General features: G+C 45.2%; 1 pseudogene; it reads right to left on the minus strand.

The window, feature by feature from the left end:
• Positions 1-731: 731 nt before the first annotated feature.
• Positions 732-12,523, minus strand: LOC100684509 (annotated as a pseudogene).
• Between the last annotated feature and the right edge of the window lie 8,614 nt (positions 12,524-21,137).

The following is a 21,137-nucleotide window of genomic DNA, read 5'->3' on the forward strand; positions in this document are numbered from 1 at the left end:
GGATGAGTGGGTGATGGGCACTGAGGGGGACACTTGACGGGATGAGCACTGGGTGTTATTCTGTATGTTGGCAAATTAAACACCAATAACAAATAAATTTATTATAAAAAAAAACACAAAAAACCCCAAAATGAATGAAAATCCCTCTTCATCATTCTCCAAGCGGAGTCCTGAACTGGCCTTTAAGGAGGCCCTGGATCTTATGTGAAAAGGCTGCCACTAGCCTGCAGGGCACCTTTCTGTGAATTAGAGGGAAGACCAAGACACAGTGCTGGGTCCACGGGGAGCTTGGGTGGCGATCCCACAGTGACACAGAGCCAACCTCATGCTGAAGATTTCCCATTCTGGCAGCAGAGCAGATGAACATATGAACCTTGAGGTCAGCCTCAAAGGCAGCTCAGGGGAGCTGGTAGGCAAAGATATTTGTGTGCAGAATCTTCGGGGTGGGGGGCCGGGCATGCTCTACTCTCTTTTTTTGTGTACCTGCCTCTTTCCTCCATGTGAACGCAAGCTCCTTGGGGCAGGGAACTCCCACTTACTTCACTATTTCTCTCTGTTCTCTACTTCTAAGCATATGGGAGGTGCATAATAAATGTTTGTTTAATGGGCATGAGTATGAAGGGACTCAGGGAAGAGGCTGAGAAGGGATGGAAAAATGGTCTATGAAGACCCTACCTCTCTGGCTGCAGTCTCTGAGGGGTGGGGGCTCACCAGCACATGGTTCTCCTCCTTCATCTCCAGTTCACAGAACCTGTTTCCTGGCCAAATGCATTGCAATAGAATTTCTGTCCCAATTTCCTTGCACTCTGACAGACTTCTAAGAACAGTATATGGTCCATCTTGCACTTTGATACCCGAGGGTCCCGTGAAAGGTCAGGTGCTCCTGACCAAACAGAACATGGACTTACAATTGGAGAAGGACAATCATCATATGGTTTCATTCATATGTGGAATATATGAAATAGTGAAAGGGACCATAAAGGAAAGGAGGGAAACTGAGAGGGGAAAAATTAGAGAAGAGGACAAACCATGAGAGACTCTGGAAACAAGCAAAGGGTTGTGGAAGGGAGGAAGGTGGGGCGATGGGGTGACTGGGTGACAGGCACTAAGGAGGGCACTCGATGGCACGAGCACTGGGTGTTATACTATATGTTGGCAAATTGAATTAAAAAAAAAAAAGAACACAGACATAATCTCATTACTATTTCTTGCTGCCGCGAACCGTCACTGAGTTCTTACCCAGGACCCCTCTGCAACTGGGGATTGGTGGTCACAGGCCTGATCTCAGGGACCTGGTCCTATCAATTGCGGTCTTAGTTACCTGTGTAGTCACAGTGCTGAAGGACTCAGGTCACAGGTTTGGGGAGCAGAAGCAGGGCATGATATGGATAAGTTTGGTTTGGGGTGGGTGGGGGAACGAGGATTGGAAGAATGATGAGGGTGGTAGGCTGATTCTTCTTAGTAATGCCTGTAGGGTCGGACATGTCCAGCCTCTGTTATGTTGTCTGAGTGATTTTCTAAAATGTGTATCTGACCACCTCCGGATTTTGCTTCAGCAGCCATTCTAGTGTTTCCCCCTCTCATCTGCATACATCCCAAGTATATATTAGCATGGCCTGACCCATCCTATTCACTTAGTCCCTCTGGAACCCCAGGCCTCACACCACACATACAGCAATTTATCCTGCTTGGAACTCCTGGATCATCTCCTGTGATTGAATTCCTCACACCTTGTGCATTCTTAACTACCTCCTTTTTCCCTTGGCTGATTATTTCTCATCACTTAGAGCTAATTTCATGAGTCACCTGCTTCAGATAGCCTTCCTTGCTCCCCCAGGCAGGATTAGAGACAGCAATCTGCCGGGGATCTTGCTAAGACCCTACTTCTGATTCAGTGTGTCTGGAATGGGGCCAAAGATAATGCATTTTCTCACAAATTCCCACGTGATGCTGATACTGGACTGCACTTCAAATAGCAAAGCAAAGAAAACAAAAACAAAAACAAAAACAAATAGCAAAGCAATCTTAGGTTAGTTACTGGTCTGGTTCAATTTCAAACATCTAGCACAGGGCCCTTTAACCTTTTGGGTGTCAAGGACTCCTTCAAGGATCAGATAAATATATTGGACACTCCTCCGCAAAATGCACATACACAAATAGTTTTGCATATATTTTCAGACATTATATCGCCTCCATGCACATTAGGTTGGCGGCCCCTCCCCCAAGGCTATTCCGTAATGCAGTGGTTAAATACACAGTCCTCGTGTGCAGAAACCAGCTTTGCCACGGAGCTGGCTGCCCTTTCCAAGCCTTGGTTTTCTCATTAGGAAATTTGTTTAAACTTTTAGAAAAAGATGATACTAATAGCAACTTTCTCATAGGGTTATTGTGAGGATTAAAAATGAGAATGCAAGAAAAGTGCTTAGCATGGGGTCTGATAAGCTCTTGATAAATATTCTTCTTATTATTATCATTAATAATTGATGTGTACGGAGAAGAGCTGTAGTTGGAGGAGCTATGCACCACAAAGAGGGCATTCCTCTCTCCCTGGCACCCCTCAGAGGAAGCTAGGGATAGAGTTGGGTTGCCCCTATTCTTCAGTGAGGACCTCCAGGCTCCAGGAGCTTGCATCCTTGTCCAGAGTCACTCAGCTCCTAAGGGAGTGGAGTTTTGCAGCTGGGCCACTCTACTCCAAAGCTGGTATTTTTTCCCCCTCTATTTCCTTGGATGAAAATAAGCAAACGAATGGAGGCATGAGGAGGTCTTTTTTTTTTTTCCCTCATAAAAATATTTAAATTATTTCACCACATTTAAGAAAGTGATATTAACTTTAATTTTCATCATTTTCGGCAATGTAACAAAGCTACCTGTGAACTTTTCTTAACATGTTAGTCGCTTGGGTGGCTAATTATTAGCCATTAATTTTGGTGAAGCTTTCTGCAAAGTGACGGCTCCAAAGAGCCATTTACCTGTTTATTCACACTTTCCACCGAAGACCTATTTTTCTTTACAACAAATCCAATATTAAATATGCAGCCCGCTTTATTTATTTATTTTTACTTGGAAACTCTGACCTGTGAAAGCCCCTTTCTTTTCATCCTAGTTTCAAAACAATTCATTCATGCGTTTTAGAAGTTATGCAAATGAGCTTCCTTGATTTTAGAGGATTTCTTTGGAATTGATTTTGGGATTCTGTATTAATTACCACTACCCAGGCATAGGGGCTGTCACAGAATGGATATATTTAGCAAGAATGACAAGGCTGATAATTATGCACAAGGAGCCTTAGAAAAGGGACTGTTTACTTTAATGTTTAATTTCAGCAGACTTCTTTAGTTTGTTAAACTTAATCAAAAGCAATCAAAATACACTAGTGTGAATTACAGCAAATTAATTTCAAACCAGCGGAAAACATTAGTCTTTCAAATATGAATGTTGAACTGGAACTTCTAAGTGAGCCACTCAAAACAAGGAAGGGGTGAGCTTTTGAGTGTGGAACTTTGGTGGAGAGCTTGAGTTAGGGTCTCACTGAGGAGTGGTCGGGATTCTGTAAGAAACTGTCCTTTCTAGAAAGACTGAGGCCCAGGGATGACCTTCATTTTGGGGTTTAAGGCAAACTCCGTCGATGAGTTGGGAAACTCACTTAAATCCAGCTTCTCAAGGCATCTGTTCAAAAACCTAATTCTTGCTTTGCTACTGTTAGTAGAAAAAAAAAAAAACCCTTTATCATCTTTATTATTTATCCTATGTCAGGTTCACTATGTCTCCTTATTTCCCTTGAAACGGACAATGGCCCCATAAAGGTGGTGTCCCCAGTGAGCATATGAAGACCCTGTTCCAGGACTCCCTGAACTAGGCCTCTCCAGATTACTACTGTAGGGACATTTTGTTTAGTTTCGGCAGACTTCTTTGGTTTGACAACTTAGTCAACAGCAATCAAAACATGCTTATGGACATACAGAAAATTAATTTCAAGCCAATGCAAAAGATTATATTTCCCTACCATGAAGAATCAAATGAGGAAATGGATGTGAAAATATTTTATAAAATGTTGACCGCTATGCAAATGAACAATATTAGCAGTGAGAGAGCAAGTTTAGCAGAGTATGCAGACGCCAGTCCTACAAATGAAGACACTCAACTCCTCGAGTTCATGACTCATCATGGGAGGCTCGGTTTTATTTGATGAGATTTATAATTCAGTGGGGCCCACTGAGTCATTCAAACATTGATTCACTGAACACATTTTCTGAGTTTATTTACTAAAATACAAGGAGAGGATGCAGAGCTTGATAAGATGTCACCCTGACCTCTGGGAGCCCACTATGTTGTGACAGAGATAAACACATAAATTGTTCATGATAATCCAAGGACCCATGAATAGGACAAAATGATAACCCTTGTTTGGCACTATTTTAAGGATGGAAACATTGTTTCATTTACAATGTGTCCCCAGGACCTGGCATACAGATTGGCTACAGAAAGTATTTGATAAATTTGGTTGAATGAATGAATTTTTAAGAAATATTTTATTTATTTATTTGAGAGAAAGAGCACATGCAGCAGGGAGTGGAGTGGCAGAGGAAGAGGGAGAAGCAGACTCCCAGCTGAACAGGGAACTTGGAATGGGGCTCGATCCCAGAACTCTGAGATCATGACCTAAGCTGAAGGTAGATAATTAACTGACTGAGCCACCCAGATCCCCCTAAATGAATGAATTTTAAACAGGTCCCAGCTATCAGGGTGGGCATCCATAGTGGATGATAGTCAATAGAACTTTGTAAAGATTTCCCTAGTATATACGGTTGAAGAGGTTATAAACGACACCCTAGGATGAAGGAGCAGTGTGAGGTGCTGGGGTGCCATGTCTTGTAGGTACAGCATTAGATGGGCGTGGAAGGTTGAATGTGAACATTTGGGGCTGGGCTTTAGGTCCCAGTCTACAGAGGGTGATGTTTACTATGCAGGTTTTGGAGGAGGGGAATGCCCTATACACTCATGCTCTTGACCAGACTGGGTTTGAATCTTGGTTTCACTTTTTGCTAGCTTTATTTGGACAGGTTATCTAAGCTCTCTCCACCTCAAATGTGAACTGGGGATGATAATTGTCTTGTTTTGTGGGATTGTTGTGAGGATTACATGAATTTTTAGGTATAAAGCACTTAGACGATGCTATACGCAGAGCTAGCCCTGACTCAGTGCTGGCTGTTATTATTAATTGGTGTTTGGTGGCTCTGGTGGGAATCTTAGCTTTGCTGCTTGTCAGTTATGTGATCTTGCCATAGTGGCTGAACTCTCCAATCCTCATTTTCCTCTTTGTAAATGGGGCAGTAGAAATGCACCTGCTGAGGATGCAGGTGAGATAATGTGTGCTTTTTTGCATAGTACCTACCTGAGAGCATGTTAGAGCAGACTGTGGTCTGCATCAGAAAGACTCCCCATGATGAGAGGAAGGTTGGATGAGACATGAGCAGTGGGACCTGCTTGAAGGCTGCTACAGCTGCCAATGTGAGACAAAGTGAGCTAAATTTCCATGAAGCCAGAACTGAAGTGTGCCTAGGGCCATGGCGAGGAAAGGGGAGGATGGATTTGAGAGACTTGCCTGTTGGACCTGCAGGCTCACAGGAGGGAAGAGGAGAAGAGGACAGTGAGGTTTCTCACCTGGCTCTTGGCAGTATGTATGCACATGGACTGAGATGAAGCGCCAGGAGGAGAAGGTTTGGGGATGAATGGAGATGATGAGCTTATTTGAAGAAGACGTGTGGTTGAGAGGGGCTTCAGAACAGAGGATGTGTAGGCTAATCACATTTTGACAGAGTCTGCATTTTTAGAGAGATGAACTTACCCATGCTACTCTTTTAAAAAATCATGGTCAACATCACTAGTGATTAGGGAAATGCAAATCAAAACCACAATGAGCTATCACCTCACATCTGTCAGAATGGCTCGTATCAAAAACACAAGAAACAAGAACATTGGCAAGGATGTGGAAAAAAAGTAACCGTTGTGCACTGTTGGTGGGAATGCAAACTGATGTAGCCACTGTGGAAAACAGTATGGAGGTTCCTCAAAAAATTAAAAATAGAACTACCATATGCTCCAGTAATTCCACTATTGGGTACTTACCCAAAGAAAATGAAAACACTAATTTGAAAAGATATATTCTTATTGCAGCAAGAGCCAAGATATGGAAGCAGCCCAAGTGTCCATGGATAAATTAATGGATAAAGAAGACATGATACACACACACACACACACACACACACACACACACACACACAGGAATATTACGCGACCATAAAAAGAATGAAATCTTGCCCTTTGCAACAACATGGATGGATCTAGAGTATAATGCTAAGTGAAATAAGTCAGTCAGGGAAAGAAAAATACTACATGATTTCATTCATATGTGGAATTTAAGAAACAAAACGAGAGGCTCTGGGTGACTCATGCTTAACTGACTGCACTAGATCTGGAGCCTGTTTAAGATTCTCTTCCTCTCTCTCTCTCTCTCTGCCACTCCCTCGCGCTCCTTCTCTCTCTCTAAAAAAAGAAACAAACAAACAAATGAACAAAGAAAAAAGGAGACAAACAAAAAAGCCAGACTCATAAGTATAGAGAATAAACTGGTATTTGCCAGAGGGGAGGTTGGTAGGGGGTTGGGTGAAGGAGATTAAGAGTACACTTGTCATGATGAGAACTGAGTAACGTAGAGAACTATTGAATCCCAGTATTGTACACCTGAAACTAGTATAACACTGTATGTTATACTGGAACTAAAAAAATTATGGCAAAATATACATCACATAAAATTTACTAACCATTTTTAAGCAGACAGTTCAGGCCATTAAGTACAGTCACGTTGTGCAGCCATTACCACCATCCCTCTCCAGAACTTTCCATCCTCCCAAACTGAAGCTCTGTATTCATTAAACACTAATTCCCCATTCCCCTACTGCCCAGCCTGGCAATCACCCTTCTACTTTCTGTCTCTATGAATTTGACAATGTAAATGAAATTGTGGAATATTTGTCATTTTGTGACTGGCTTATTTCACTTAGCATCTGTTTTCAAGGATCATCCATATTGTAGCATGTGTTCAAATCTCCTCCCTTCTAAAGGTTGAATAATATTCTGTTGTATACACAAACCATATTGTTTATCCACTCATCAAAGTCAGTAGACTTTGGGTTGCTTCCATCTCTTGGTTATTGTAAATACTGCTGCTATGAACATGGGTGTACAAATATCTGTCCATGCCCTTGCCTTCAGTTCTTTTGTGTATATATGCAGAAGTGGAATTGCTGGATCACTTTATAGGTTAATGTTTTATTTTTCTAGAAACCACCATATGGTTTTTCATAGTGGTGATATCATTTTGCATTCCCATCAGCAATGTACAAGTGTTCTGATTTCTCCACAACCTCACCAACACATTACTTGTTACACTTTGTTTTGTTTTTGTCACTAAACTTTTGTTTTAATGGGCCTCAAAATTCTGTGACAGATTTTTGGTCAAGTTGTTTCCATTAAAAAACTAAGAACTTAAATTTGCCGTACACACAACACACATACATACACACACACACACACACACACACACACAGAGTCCACAAAACATTCTCTTTTTCTTCTAAAAGTTTTATGATGCATTGTTATCATTAACCAATCTTTTACTATTAAATTTAAATGGCCAAATGGCATAAACAGCTCTGACTCTGCTCTTCCACCACTGATAGACTGGGGTGGCAGGTATTGGGGAGAATTTTCATTACCTTGCTGAGCTTTCTGGGCAGGCTTGATGACCCTGCCAGCTCCAGCCACCTTCTTATCCATTGCTTTGATGACACCCACAGCAACCATTTGTCTCATGTCATGAACAGCAAAACAGCCCAGAGGAGGATAGTCAGAGAAGCTCTCAACATACATGGGCTCACTAGGAACCATATCAATGATGGCAACATCACCAGATTTCAAGGACTTGTGACCATCTTCCAGCTTCTTCTCAGAACAATGCTCAATCTCCTTCTACTCAGCAAACTTGCGAGCAATGTGAGCTGCGTGACCATACAGCACAGGTGCATATCCAGCACTGATTTGGCCAAGATGGTTCAGGATAATCAACGGAGTTGGAAGGTAGCTTCTTTCATTGGTGGGGCATTTTTGCTGTCACCAGCCCTGGTGCCATGACAAACATCTTTGACAGATGCATTGTTGACCTTGAACTCACATTGTCCCCAGGAAGAGCTTCACTCAAAGCTTCCTGGTGCATTTCAACTAAGTTTACTTCAGTTGTAACACTGACTGAAGCAAAGGTCACCACGATGCCAGGTTTGAGAACAGTAGGCTCCACCTGGGCCCCAGGGACAGTACCAATTCCACCAGTTTTGTGGGGATCCTGGAGGGGCAGCCAAAGGCTTGTCAGTTGGATGAGTTGGTGGCAAGATGTAATCCAGAGCTACGAGCAGTGTGGTTCCACAGGCATTACCACCTTTATGGGTGATTTTCCATCCCGTGAACCAAGGCCTATTAGCACTTGACTCCAGTATGTTGTCACCATTCCAACCAGAAATTGGCACAAATGCTACTGTGTTGGGGTTGTAGCCAACTTTCTTAGTGTAGGTTCTGACTTCCTTAACAATTTCTTTGTATTTCTTCTGGCTATAAGGTGGCTTAATGGAATCTATTTTGTGAACACCAAGTATTTCACACCAAATGTGTAAACCAGAAGGGCATGCTCATGGGTCTCCCCTACCTGCTTCAAATTCACCAACAGCAGCAGCAATAATCAGGACAGAACACCGAGAGTGAGATGTGCCTGTAATCATGGTTTTGACAAAGTCTCCATGTCCTGGGGCATCAGCAATGGCCACATAATACCTGCTGGTCTTGAATCTCTATAGGGCAACATCAATGGTGACACCATATTCATGTTCAGCTTTCAAGACCCAGACATACTTGAAGGAGACTTTCCCATGTCAGTAGACTCCTTCTCAAAATTTTCAGTGGTTTTTTTGTCAGTCCCACTACATTTATAGATCAGATGGCCAACAGAGATAGACTTGCCTGAATCTACATGTCCAGTGATCGTGATATTGATAGGAGACTGTTTCTTTCCCATTTTGGTTTAGGTTTAGCAGTGGTTTTCATGACACCTGTGTTCTGGTGACCAACTCATGTAAAAAAGCTGTTTTGTTTCGTTTTTAATAATAACCATCCTAAGGGGTGTGAAATGATGTCCCATTGTGGTTTTGATTTACATTTCTCTAATGATTAGTGATGTTGAGAATTCTTCCATGTACTTATTGGCTACTTGTGTTTCTTCTTTGGAGAAATGTGTATTCCAGTTCTTTGCCCGGTTTTTGAATTGGGTTGTTTGTTTTTTGTTGTTGAGTTATGGGAGTTCTTTATATATTCTGTACATTGATCCCTTATCTGGTAAATACTTTACAAATTTTATCTCTCATTTTTGTGAGGTGCTCTTTTACACTTTTGATAGTGTTCTTTGATGCATGAAAGTTTTTAATTTTGGGGAGCCTGGGTGGCTCAGTGGTTGAGCATCTGCCTTTGGCTCAGGTCATGATCCCTGGGTCCTGGGGATCCCCTCAGGAAGCCTGCTTCTCCCTCTGCCTGTGTCTCTGCCTCTCTCTGTGTCTCTCATGAATAAATACAATCTTTTTTTAAAAAAAGAAAGTTTTTAATTTTGATGAAAGCTAAGCTATCTTGTTGCCATTTTTTTGTATGTCATATCTAACCACATTACTTCTTTATCTTGTAAGAAAGAGTCATTGTTATGCTAAGCTTCCTGGATAATGTTGTAACTGTATGTCTGAGCAAATCTACTTTATTATTCTCTTGGGTTAATTAGATATATGGATGTACAATGGCAAGCTTCAGATCCTTGTAGCTTCCCTTCTGAATTTTCTTATATGTATCAATGGTCCCATCAATCTTCTAGTTCCCAGCCCTGAAAATTGTCATTCTTGATTTCTTGTCTCTTTATTTTCATGGACAGCTATAGAAATGGGGGAATTGTTTCCCTTATTTTACTGGACAGTCTGACTACATTTTCCAGCCTCCCAGCAGTTACAGGAATGAGCTCTGGCCTACAACACATGGGCAGAAGAGATGTTTACTACCTTCTGGGCTGGCAGTAAAAGCTTCTATAAATCCCTCCATGCTGTCTATCTTCCCTCATCTTCCTGCCATGTGTGGAATGGAGACACATCTGGTGGAGGACAATGTGAACTCTCTTAGAACCAAAAGGCAGAAGGGGCCTGGGTCCCTGAATGACTGCATGGATTAGGTCCCTCCATTCACCACATTGTACTGTGATGTGAGTGAGAAATAAACCTTTAATGTTAAGCCATTTAGATTTTGTGGGTTTTGTTACAGGAGCTGACCTGTGCAGACTGATCCCCCAATAATTCCAAAGTCCTGTCAAGGCTATCTTCAACATGTGTCTCCCTGTCCTCTCCTTCCCATGCCTATTTAGATTATCATAATCTTATCGCTGCTTCCTTCACTCCTAAACCACTAGGAAGATTTATTAACTAGATTACCTGGTTCTACTCATTCCTCCTCTAGGTCACCATTCATGCATACAGGAAAGAAATATTTCTAAGAGGATAAATGTTTATATGCTTATGTTTACAAATCTGTGTTATCTGGGGCCTTTCCCCATAGGATGTCTTCTTTCCTCTTCTATCCTCCTCCATAGAACACACATCATCTTACACGCATTCATGCTTTTTCTTTTTTAAATCTTGGCTCCATCTATTCCTCCTCCTATCTTTTTGCCTAAGGCTTAGCAATCCTTCAATTTCAAGTGTTTTCCCTCCTCCAGGGAGCCTTCTGTGAATTCTTATCTTACTCTCTGTCTCATACATTTGGCACTAGACATATGTTACTCTTTATACATACAGTTCCATGCTTAATGAATGTCTTCAGGCAGACCAGAGATTCTTTACTTTGGGCTCATCAGTGGGATATGTGAATCCCATGAAATTATGTTCTAAATTCTGTGTATGTGCATGTGTATATTTTGTTGCTTTGAAGCAGGACTGAACTTACCGGCTTCATATATCCCTTGCAGTGTTGCAAGTCCATGAGACTGGGATTCCCGTTGTCCCTAGAAAACAATTCATGAGAGCAGAAATAGATATGATAACCTCAGAGGTGAAGAGAGCTTGGGTGGAGGCAAAGTCAGCTCACAGAGGAAACCCTTTGTCTCTTCTTGCTTTAACAGGGACCACTGCCTGCCAACCTTTCAGGGAGAGGGGTCAGGAACTCCTGCCATGCAGTTCACTGTCCCTCACACAGCTTCATATTGGCCTCATTCCTCTTGGTTCACATAAGGCAGGTGGTTTGTGGAGTTGACCAGAATGGACCAGAGACTCTCCAGCTTACTTTACAACTTACCCATGTCAGAGCTGCCTGGGGCAGGAGGGCTGGTTCTTGCCAAACAATGCTGAGGCACGAGAAGAGCTCCCCTGTCCTGGTCATTCTCCTGAGATAATTCCACAGTAGCCAGCAGCCCATCTTTCCATTGTTCATCTCCAAACTCATATGGAGTCTCTCTAAGATCCTATGATCTAGACCTGGTGGCCTTTGGTGCTTGCCCTTCCTGAGGGAGCCCTGGCACAGCCCCATTGGACCTGCCTCCTCTGCAACTCTTACTGTTTGCTCGACACCCAATCCTGGCAGCCAGCAGAGTGCCTTGCTAGCTTTTTTCCTCTGCAGCTCTTTGAATGTTTAATAAATTCTTAATTAAAAGCTGGGAACCTCATCTATTTCTGTCAATTGCTTCTCTGTCATGAAGAAGAGAGGCCTACAGGAGGTAAATGTCAACCCTGTACCCTGCCCTCCTGTCACACACACAACTACACACCTGCGTGTGTGTACACACTCACACACACACACATACACAGAGCAATAGGACTTGGTGTTCTATTTACATAATTCTATTGACATTTTGAGGATAAAATTATGTATGCTACTTTAATTTGCTGTTAAATTAAATTATGAATGTTTGGAACGTAGTAATTTCTTTTGTTCTATGAACAGATTGTTTTATATATCTGCCTATATTACCAAGTTATTAATTTAATGATTTCATAATAGCAGCTCATTCCTCTGGGTAATATAAAGGCTGAAGTGCATGCTCCATACAGCACAGGCAGACGCTGCTTGCCCTACGTGAATTGAAGGTTTTAGGAATAAAGATATTAGTTTTGGCAGGATGTTTAAGTGTGCATAGGAAAACTGGAGGGATGTGTCAGGTCAGCTCCAGCTTCCCAATCTCATTTTAAAAAGGCAGGACATGGTCCATTGCCCATGAGACCAAATGAAAAATAATTTTCTTAAATAAAGTCAAGCACCTGGCTGATGGTTGGCAAGTTTGAGAGCTGCTGCCTGCCCATTCACACTCGCAGCTCTGGACACCGTGCAGCTTTAGCTGGGACATTTCCTCTTGCAGATCTGTTGGTATTACCCTGTCAGCTTCCTGGCAATGTGCTGCCATGGTGACATGGCATTGGCTTCATCATCCCAGTCTTAGCTGGCAACTTACCTCTTATGAGAAAAGGGCAAAGGGCCAGATGCAGTGCAGCAAGGGGAATGAACATGGATATGGATTCAGAGGAGACTTCCTCTGGGACTTGTGGCTTGGGCATTCTGAGCCTCAATTCCCTAATCAATGAAATGGGGGCACTGAGATCACCCACTCAACCAATTCTGTAGGAGTTGTGTGGTTCAAACAACAAATGAAATGAGGATGAGAAAATGCTTTGTAATCAGTAACAGACAGGGCTCTTTGGGGGTTGCAGTTGTGCGGGATGTGGGCAGGTACTACTAATTACCACACTTTATGATAGAGCAATAATCTTCATATTCCCCCTATAGCCTCAGGAGACTCTGCTTTCTGGGCCTCACTCAGTTCCTTCTGTTCATAGCTTAAACTAGGTGATTTCCAAGGTCCTCTCACTCCTGGTAGTTTGGGACTCTTATTTTTCAGGAGAAACCACTAAAATGCTTCATTTTTTAGTTGGGAAGCCAATGATGAAGGTAGAGCCTTACAAGCAGTTACAGCACATCTGGTGGTTCAATAAACATTGAGCACCTCTAACTTAACGAGTAGTGATTTAGAGATGCAGATACACTGGTTCCCAGCACAGGCACCAAGATGATGGTCTAATGGGATTCAGATGCCTGAACAGGTGTTCATGTTATCCTGTGGCGATGGGGGCATGCCACGTGGGGGCCAGGAGGCCTAGGCTAAGACCTCAAGATTGACCATGGGTCAACCATATTAGGAAGGGGAAAGGGATGGGAATGGCAGATTCATTTCAGGAAGAAGTAATAACACATGAGTGCTGGAAATAGAGGACAACACAGCATGGCTGGGCCATCAAGCCTGGGGTTGTGGGAAGAGGAGTGAGTTACCAGGCTGGAAGGATCAGCAGGGGCCATAACTGGCAGACGTTGAGAGCCTCATTAAGCAAAGGACCATTGGGGAACCACTGAAGAAGGAAAGCATATTGATAATGCTTTAGAAGGACATCATGGCTGCCGTGGGGAGAACAGTTTGGAAGAGGGTCGGATGGAGGAGGGGAGTCCAGTTAGAAGACTATTGCAGTAATCAAGGTGGCAGACAATGAGGGTCTGACTTAGGTAGTACAGGGCAATGGGGGGAGGCACATAGATCCAGGAGATGCTCAGAAGGTAGAAAGGGTAAAGTCTCCACCAGACTGATGTTAGATGAGGACAAAGTAGAGGAGAGGTGGCCTTTTGTCCTATAGCTTTGTCTCTCTCTGCCTCTTCTATCATTTCTCAAAAGGAACTCTAACACCAACCCCTCATTCCATGGCCAGCACACACTGGCACACATGTAAACCTGTTTACTTGGTTGTACACAGAGACACACACACATCTCTGGCTGCTCTGTGTGCTCAGTAGGGTGGGTAAAAAGTCCTTCTCTGCAGAGCTGACAGATGGCCAAGTCAAAAATAGGGTCACTGCTTACACTTTCTTCACTTGCTTTTTTTGTCTCTGCACATCACTTCTATGAAATATTCCTGATTTCCTTAAGCAAAAAAGTGAATTCCTTTGTTCTGTGTTGTGCCTACATCCTTTGTTATTGTTTCTGTTCCCATGTTAGTTTCATACACAATAGTGTGTCTTCATCATTTCTGGATCCCCAGTGTCTAGTACATGTCACTTTTGAATGACTGATGAGCCAATGGACCCCAAAGGCACTGGATCTGATCCGTCACAAAGGGAATTTTGGGGTATACTTCCAAACTTTTCTCAGCAAAAGCCTGGATCTCCTCCTGTCTTGAGATGTGAGACACTAAGGTATGAGAATTTGGTGCCAAGCATCCTACCCAATTATAGAAATGCCAAAGCCAGACTCCTATGGGGCCACAGAGAATTACAAAGTGGTTGCTTTGTAAATGTAAATTGATGTTGGCTCACTCATCAGTTGGAAGTGGGAAAGGTAGAGACAGAAGGGGAAAGAGAAGGAGGGTTGGCTGGGCTTAGATGGGAGAGGGTAGGAACCAAAAAGAGGGAAGGGATGCCTTGTGCTTAGGCACAAGGTAGAGAAACGGTGAAAAATAAAAAGGGCAAGGAAGGTGACAAGGATGGCATGAAAGAATTAAGGGTGAACCAGGAGCCAGAGCTGGGATGGAAGATGAGCAGTTGAAGGTGATTTTCCCAAGCACATAAAGGAAGAAATCAGTATAGGATTTGTCAACTAGAATTCAGGAGGATGGAGGGTAGCTCTTTTGGGACATCAGGGGAGACAGAAAACTAGGGAGAGTTTGGACTGGAGTATCCATAAGGACAAGATTTATAATGGCTGTGTAACTATGCCTGAGGCTGCCGCTTCACAGGTGATCAATAAAAGTTGAATGAATTCTGGGTGGGATCTTTGGGAACAAGGCAGAGTGGAGGGAAGAAGGATGGCAGCAGGTAGGAGAAGTGTGCAGACTCCTATGTCTAAGATCTCAGGACTGGCTTATAGGCAAAAGCAAGGTAGAGGCAGATGCATGGTCCTGGGTTGCATTTCAAGACATTTCCATCTAGATTCCAAGAATTCTCTGTTAGTGCTAAATTATTGCTTCTACATTAGACATCGAGGACTGAGAAAATGATGATTCAGAGGCCTTTAGAGGAAGGGCAATAGGCAGGAATTGCGGTCAAGGCTGTGGGTCAGGGTCTCCTAACAAAGGGGCTAGAAGTGGAGTGGTCTTCAGGGAAGTGCAGGGAGCCTTGATTTTTACTGCATAACATAGCGTATCTTTTGAGCCTCACAAAAAGACCACCTTTGGGTGGTCCCTGGGTGGCTCAGCGGTTTAGTGCCTGCCCTCCCCCAGGGCGTGATCCTGGAGTCCTGGGATCGGGTCCTGCATCTGGCTTCCTGCATGGAGCCTGCTTCCCCCTCTGCCTGTGTCTCTGCCTCTCTCTCTCTCTCTCTCTCTCTCATGAATAAATAAATAAAATCTTTTTTTTTTAAACCACCTTTGTGGGCGATAATGGAGGTGAAGGGGTAGGTTATGGGAGAATCCAGGGTGAAGAGCATCTGCCTTTCCACTGTCTCCAAAGAAAAAACCTGGAGACTTGTGGAGCTATTTGGAGTATCTCGAAGTCTGCAGCCCTGGGCTATTTAATGTTTCCAGCAATGAACTAGATGATGAGACAAAGAATGCTCATTAATTTCATAGATGACACCCAGCTGAGGCTGGAGGGGCACCTTGGAGGATTGGATTAGAATTCAAATGGACTCCAGTAGGTCTTAGAGATTGGTCAGAAACCAGCCAGATGAGATTCAGGAAGGACAAGGGCAAAGGAAGAGGCAGCCAAAGGAATGATGAGGAATGGCTTGCTACGTCCCAGCCCTGCCTAAAACCCGAAAACTTTCTTGGCCTCCCTTGCCTGATCCATCATGGCTGACATTTGCACGCAGCTTACAACGAAGTCACACAGTTCTCTCTTTTGAGTCTTGTGACAACTGTTTGAGAGAGGTATTGGTCTGAGTAAGTTCATGGGGGTTCAGAAATGTTAAAAAATCTGTCCAAGGCCACACAGCTGATAGGTGTCAAAGCCAGATGCAAACTGCGTCAGCACTTTGCAGCACTCATCTGACACTTACCTCAGAGTGCTTCACTGTGTCTTCTGATTCTTGACCTCATTCTGAACTGAGATCCCTTGATCCTTCCACTTGCCCTCAGGCCAGTCCCCATTCCCTCTCTGGCATCTTATTCTTTGGGTCGCCAGGATCCTGAGGTGCATCAGTTCAATCCAATTCTTGTCAGAGCCCCTGCTTATCAAGAACCTGGATTCATTCCCATTGGACTAGACTCGCCCTGATGACTTTCCCACTTTGGGTCAGTCCAGCTATGCTTACCTGGCTTGCTGAGAGCACTTGAAGGGAATTATATCATTGGGTGGGTGGAGCCACTACAGATCCCCTGGCCAGGCTGCTTGGGAACAGCCTTTATGTGTCTCTGGTCGGCCTACTCTCTTCAAGGTTCTCACCTCATTACTGGCCCATTTATTATTGTGATGATTCTCTTCAAGACAAGATGGGGGTCATTTGGCATAAACTCCCCCAGCTCCCTCTTCTCATTATCTTTTAACCCATCCAAATCTGCATCAAGCCTCACCTCTTGTCCTCTTGGCTCGGGGCAGGGAATGGCTTTCCTATTCAGTGATCCTGGTGTTCACAGCCCACCCTGTCCCACCTTCTCTGGCATGCACTCCCCAGGCCCCTGCTCTATGGGTTCCTTCCTCCTGGTTTTTAAATGTGCTCTAGCCAGGGCCACTCTCTGTAGAGGGGAAGGCGGGCAGGAGGAGCACAGGCACCTGCTACTGCAGTGCCAGTCAGTTTCTGGTTCTTGGGTTACATGAGCAACCAAGTGCCAAGTTCATGGGCACTTTACCTGTATCCTATCACAAGTAGCCACTATTATATAATTTAAATAATCAAATTTGATGAAAGTAGCTCTCCTTCCACCGTATTACAGCACCTTGCTCTTTCTTTCTTAGTGAAGTTCCTGGAAGATCACCTAGATACTTATCTCCAACTTCATTTCTTGTTTCCTCTTTAAACTACCATTCCACTGACAGGAGCCCCTCGTGACCACTGATAGGTCTCTGTGCAGCCCACACCTCACCTGCCATCCCTGTTGCATTGATCACTCAGCTACTCATCTTCTGAAACCCCTGAGACCAAAGCCATTACTCTGTCCTGCTTCTCTCTCCCTTGAGCTTGCTGCCCAGTATCTCCTAGTATCTTTGCTGCCTCCTCTTCTTCTGCTGAGTGTGCTCATGCCTGCAACCCCAGATTCCTGTCTGAGGGTCTTCCTGCCCTTTCTTACCACCCCTTCACCAGACCACGGTTCTCCCTTGGCTACACCTCCACCCACTCGCACCACACTTATCAGGCAGCCACGCATCTCTCTTACATCATGAGCCCTACCCGAACCACCACTAGGTAGCTCCCCCAAGGGTGACTCCTCCCACACAACCTGCCCCTGACTGGACTCATTTTATTGCTACTCTCAACTTGCACTCCTGGGTGCCAGCCCCTAGGAGCTGTCTTGGGCTTCTCCATCTTTCTCACTTTCCTCACATCAAATCAGGGCCAACTTCTTTCCCAGAGCCACATTCTCCATTTGGGGTCACAGTCTCCTAACTGATCTCCTTGTCCCAGCCTTCCAGAGCTGATCTTGCTGATGCACAAAATTGTTGCTCCCCTGCCTAAATCCTTAAATTCCTCCCTATTACCTACAGGTCTGAGTCCAGATTCTGTAGCTCATGCATGCATAATCTGATGCCATCTGCCTCTTTGGTGACGATTCCTGCTCTTGCAGGACTTGGCTGCTTACAGGTCCTAAGGACACCATGCTCCTCAACCTCTGTGCCTTTGCCTATGCTGTGCACGTGGCTCAGATGCCCTTCTCCTTATTTGCCACCTGGGAACTGTTACTGAAACCCCCTTGTTTCCCACTGTGGGCAGCAGCATCACTTGGTGATTAAGTCCTTGTCCTGGGGTGCCCGGGTGGCATCTGCTTTCAGCTCAGGTTGTGATCCCAGAGTCCTGGGATTGAGCCCTATACTGGGTTTCCTCCTCAGCGGAGAGTCTGCTTTTTCCACCCCTCCTCTCAAATAAATAAATAAATAAATAAATAAATAAATAAATAAATAAAATCTAAAAAAAAAAAAAAAAAAGAGTGCTGGTAATGGAGTCATGCCACTGAGGCTCAGATCCTGGTTTCGCCCCATCCAGCTCCATGACTTGGGTCACACACACTGGGGCTCACTCTCCTATAAAGTGGAAATGAGGAAAGTGTCTACTTTGTAGGATAGTTGTGAAGATTAACTAATCCCTCTGTTAATTAAACACCTGTCCTAGTTCTCAGTGTACAGAAAGTTCTTGCTGGCCCCTAATAATGTTGGAGGGATCCTGTTCATCCTCTGAGACACAGGTCCGATGCCACCTGTTCCATGAAAATAGATTTAATTTTAACACTTGTTGATCCTGAAACTACACTTATGAGTGTTTGTCTCTCCAAGTACACTGTACATTATTTGTATTAAAGTGTCCAGGGTCTGAGACTATGTTTAATGTTAGGTGAACCCATCACTCACTCCTCAAAGAGGCTTAGTTACTTAAGGTATATTGTGAGTTTTGGACAAATTTTCTGATCCAATTTACTCAGGTACAAACTGAAGCCACTGTGAAAGGGATGTTGCATTCTGAAACGGGACTCTTTTATTTTTAAAGATTTTATTTATTTATGAGAGAGAGAGAGAGAGGCAGAGGGAGAAGCAGGCTCCATGCAGGGAGCCTGACATGGGACTCGATCCCAGGACTCCAGGATCACGCCCTGGGCCGGAGGCAGACGCTCAACCGCTAAGCTGCCTAGGCGTCCCTTGAAATGGGACTCTTAATTTGGAGGCAAAGTTCTTATCTGAACCTAAATCCCTAAAGGACCAGGATGGAAGAGCTAGAAATTAAGGACTAGTCAGGAGGATGTACACTGCTCGTTGGAAGCGTGGCTGTGGGCTAGAGCAGGAAACTGTATTACGCAGTGCGTGTGTGCGAGCGTGTGCATGCCTGTGCACTCTGGCTATGCCGTGTTGTGATGGGTTGCTGAGAGTTGTCTCACTGCTCTCTGCCCAAGCAGCTGGTTGGGAGTAGCTGCAGCTGGCCTGGCCTGCCTCCCTAACAATGATCTCAAGGGGCAAAAGTCACTTTGCTATAACAAAGCCCCAAATGCCAGGCCCTACTAACAGGCATGGGAGAGGCTTCCCGGATAGACAAGCAGCCTTTGTAGGCCTCCCAAGCGCACAGGGCTTGTATGCTGCCTGAAGGGCTGCCAGGACATTCCTGTGCCTGGGCTGGGCTGGGAAGCTGCTGACGCCAGCCCTGGGTGAGTGCCCATCCTGCCTCCACCTCTGCAGGCTGGGGTAAGCAGGACTGCTGGCTGAGACGCTCTCTGCCTCAACTTCCCTGGGTGGGGTGGGAGACAGGGGTCGAAAGTGCCAGTTCTTGTCCACAGACAGGATCTGCTCTGCCAGACTGGTGCATCTGCCGTGCCAGTTTCTGGTCAGCCAGAAACCAGTTTCCGCCAGTTTTTGGTCCACCCGCCATAGGCCCCTCAGTATTTCTTCTCCAGCAGCCTTTACGGTTCAGAATATGGTTCCTCAACTGGGGCTACAGAACCAGCTAGGAAAGCAGTTCTGCTGTCTGCCTTCTGGCACTCCTCCTGTCTCATGCCATGACTTTTAGTCCTGCTGGGGCCTGGCACTGGCTCTGCCTTTATGGCACTGTTGGGATTTTGTGGCTCGCCTGTGGATGGCTCCTTTGGGGCCACGGACTCAGGACATTCCTGCATCTCTATTCACCACTTGTACTTGATGAGCACCAGACCCAGGCTTTCTCTGGGAGTGGGGTTGCATTCCCAGAGAAAGTGCCAACCCCACTCCCCGAGGAAGCCTGGGTCTGGTGCTCATCATCTATTTTGGGCAGGGGCAGTTTGGACACTCAGCTCAGTCCTTGCATGAAACTCATCTGACGTTGTCTGCTATTTCCTCAGCACAGAACCGACGACTTCCCCACTCCCTGGTGTCCAGGCACAGCCTACCTCCAGGTCTATAAATGACCCAGTGGGCTTCTGTAGTGGAGTCTGGACTACGGAGATGACGGCTCTGGATACCAGACGGGAAAGCACTGTGGCAAGAGGGAATTTGGGGCTTCTGGGTAAAGGGACCTGTCTTAGGAGGGAAATGGCAGTCTCAGCTGCATTCCCATAGCTGCCAATTAACAGTGCAAGCCAGTGAAGACTGTAGAGAGACGAGTGTACCCCGAGGCTATCCCAGATGCCCACCGCAGCATTTGAAGTGGTGCCATCTTGGGCCCGGCTGACTTGTCATCTTCCATGTGGCCTTGCAGGATGAAGACATTGAAGCTTGCCTCCTACTAATGACCTTCAGCAGAGAACCCAAGTCAGCTTCTGAGGCAGACATGTCCTCGAATCAGCCCTGCCACTACCCAGGCAATTAACCGCCGCTGTAATTCTGGCTTTCTGTCCCCATGGGCCCCCCTTCCCAACAACCATGTTGAACAAGAGTCTTTATAGGAGAAGGGAAAGTGACTGTCTGGTCTGGCAGCTGAGGCGGCCAGGCTGAGAGATGACAGGAGTCTGAACGGAGGGGCCGTGTGGTTTTAATCACTACAGATGCTGTTCTGGGAGCAGATGTAAGACAGCTCCCAGAGAGCATCGGGGGGCCACAGCACCCTGAGGATAAGTGAGGATGACATCCAGAAGACAGGACATTCTCCTGGATCACTGTCCCCCTGGGGCTGGCCCCAGGATCTGCCAATTACCTCCCTGGCTTGCTGGGCTCCGTTGTTGGGGAAGGGGCCTGAACTAACCCTGTCCAGGGTGCCCGGCCAGTGAGTTTGAGGTTGCTTCTGTGCTGGGGGGGCTGAGAGGCTGAGGAGTGACCTCTGGGGAGCACAGGCCCCTGGGGTCCATGCTGGGGCCCTCCTCAGAATCATTTCCTGCAGTGCAGCAGCGCAGCAGCATCCTTGGTTAATCAGAAGCCGTGGCTGACCCTGGGAGGAC

This window comes from Canis lupus, chromosome 25, assembly GCF_011100685.1.
Source record: "Canis lupus familiaris isolate Mischka breed German Shepherd chromosome 25, alternate assembly UU_Cfam_GSD_1.0, whole genome shotgun sequence".
Taxonomy (NCBI): Eukaryota; Metazoa; Chordata; class Mammalia; order Carnivora; family Canidae; genus Canis; species Canis lupus.